The sequence below is a fragment of the Sinocyclocheilus rhinocerous genome, unplaced genomic scaffold (assembly GCF_001515625.1).
Source record: "Sinocyclocheilus rhinocerous isolate Xijiao unplaced genomic scaffold, SAMN03320098_v1.1 scaffold408, whole genome shotgun sequence".
Taxonomy (NCBI): domain Eukaryota; kingdom Metazoa; phylum Chordata; class Actinopteri; order Cypriniformes; family Cyprinidae; genus Sinocyclocheilus; species Sinocyclocheilus rhinocerous.
In genome coordinates, this window is record NW_015633522.1 from 115,865 (window position 1) to 118,889 (window position 3,025).

The window sequence follows — 3,025 nt, forward strand, 5'->3', positions numbered from 1 at the left end:
GAAATTGGGCTGCTTTTAAACTGTTGCCATGGGCTGATTTTCCCCAGTGGGTTAAAGGTTTGAAATATTGCATAAATTACATTTGGTTGAAATGCTTGTACTGAAACATTTTGCATTCTACCTGTAATAAAACTGTGCTAAATGTTTTGGGCCACACTTGTAGGAAGCATTTGAGCAGTGTTTATGATAAATGTGCATAACAGTGACTGTAAAATATGTATTTTAGGGATGTAGATGACATATTTTGATATTTGGGACATGGTCATTGCGCTACTTTGGGCTGTTTTTTACTGGCACGGGATGCAGAATTAAAATGATGTAATAGTTGTGATCATTATTTGACCTTCCATGATCATTCAGACACGATCAGGTGCAGTACTGACACTCTGTGAAGTCTGCATCAAATCAGGCACTCTGTAATCACAGCTAAACTGTCTGATCAGTCAGGTGTTTGTCGTGAGAAGTGCTCCACAAAACAGCTATGGCTTGCAGACAGTTATAAGAGTTGATGTGACAAATACATCTTTTTAATATACCGCGTGAACTCATTGCCCCGTTAGCTCGGAGTGCTTTATTTTCCCTCAAGTTTTGTCTGTTGTTTTGTTTATTGGTCTAATTCTTGTTTCTTGGGTTGCATTGGTTAGTCACTCAGGTAATTGTCTTGTGCTTCATTCCTACCCTTCTGAATTATGTTGCATTGATAAGGAGTTATCACAAAGTAAGACTGTTTAGCTGTGCTATCTTACAATCAATATATAGTAAATGTAAGTTAAAGTGTCGCCAATGTTACAACTTGGACTGGCGATGAGGTCTTAAAATGTATGGTAAGAGTCTTAAAAAGGGTCTTGAGGTATTAAATGTAACTCCATGATTCCTGTATATACCCTGGAGTGAGTGTGAGTAAATGAGTGAGTGTGTGTCCCATGTAGGGATATTCATATTAACCGTTAACCGAAAGTAAAAAAAATTACCGATTAATACTATCAGTTTAAACGTTATTTTTTAAGTATTTTCCCCCCCAAGTATTTCAAGTAAGTAAATTATGCTATACTTATTTGTTTACCCACGGGGAAAAATCAACCCAGTGCATCAGTTTAATAAAAGTAGCCCGATTTCGTGGAAAAAACGCGGACTTTGCAACCCTGCCTCGCACACGAGCTTGACTGATCACGGGTGGAGAGTAGGAGAGATGACTGACGGATCATGCTGGAGGATTTGCTGCTCAACAGATCCTGAACTCACTGACAAATACCTCATCTTGTAAGATTAGATGTGCTCCTTTACACAGAATGTGCGTGAACACGAAAGTGAACAGCGAGCACACATTCAAAAGCGATTTCAATACCCGCATATTGGTAGCGTGAAAATTATAAACAATATAAGAATGTTTGCGGGAGCGGCCACAAAGAAACTGCTTAACCGCCCAGCGATAGCTTTGATCGATTACATTTCTTATCGTCGATTAATCAATCATTGATCACTTGATCAATGATCAATGATGGAGTGAGTCAGCACTCACTCCAATCTCCTGAAGCTGAATCACAGATTTTTTTGATTGACCGGAAAATAGGAATCATAGTGTCAGTAGACATGACGTGTATTCAGATTAATGCTTCCACTCCGCTGGATATGATGAATAATGAATATGCTTGAAATGTGAATATGAATCTATAAATAATAATGCCACGAATTATAGTAATGATTAAATCATTAAAACTCCAGCGTCAGCCAGTTCTTTACCTTACTTTAAACACAAACAGAAACATATAGTGGTGTTTAGGGCCCTATGATTTCCACGACGCAGAAAACGGACGCTCGCGGTGTTTCCAGCCTCACATGAACATCAGCTCTAGAACTGCTCTGAGAGTCACTTCATGAGCATTTCACCAGTTCTTTTGAGAAAAAAATTAGAGATCGACCGATATATCGATTTACCGATATTTTTCCCGATATTTAAGCGTTTTACCATAATCGGTTATCGGTTTTGTAATATCGGATTCACCGATAAACGCCGCCATCTTGTGGGTGGTTTGAGAATTGCGCGCAGGATCGCCATTGCTGCACGGCGTCTGAGGGGAGACGAGACAACAACAACGGCGTGCATGGGTAAAGCATACGTACTTGCTTTGCTGTAATTAGTCAACTTTATTTAACATAACAGCCATTAATGCACATATTAGATGTTACATAAAAGCCTGAAATGTAGCTAGTTTATGCAGCTTGTCTAGAAATAGAGACGAACTCACTGAGTCACGTAAGATAATCCGTCAAGTCCTGTCCCAAAAAAGATGTAACTTTGCATTAATTAAATAATACAGCCATGAATCAGCACATGTTGAAAATAAAAACGCTAAATTTAATTCTCCAGCGCTTTGTCAGCACGCATTTCATAATCTAGAAGGACAAAAACATTAGTAATTCTGATATAACATGTCAGTTAAAGAATGCAATAAAATACGATGTTTTGTTTATATTCCAATATTCCAGAGAATATTATTCAGAGAATTAACATTATCCAGTGAATTATTCTTCACTCTTTAGTCTATTAAACATCGTATAAACCTACTAAAACTGTAGTTTAAAATGAAGTTCAAATGACTCCTGTCCTTTATTTATTCATGAAAGACTGCTAATTGTCAACACTTTTTTTTTTAAGATGACTGAAAGGAGGAAAAACCAAAGAAGTATGTTCTTCGTCATTTATTTACTTTATAACAGTGAATAAATATCGGTTCTGCATATCGGTAAAGGAGGAAAAACCAAAGTGAAGTATGTTCTTACTTCTCAGTCATTTATTTACTTTATAACAGTGAATAAATATAGGTTCTGGTTATCGGGCGCACAAACATGCAAATAATTGGTATCGGTTATAAAAAATCAATATCGGTCAATCACTAAAAAAAATATCATATTATATACAATCAGAAACTTAAAGGTTGTCACAGCAACCCGCCAAAATAAAAGTTAATTTAAACTTGAATAAACTGTGACAGAAATATATTACTTAATGTAATGATAGTAATTA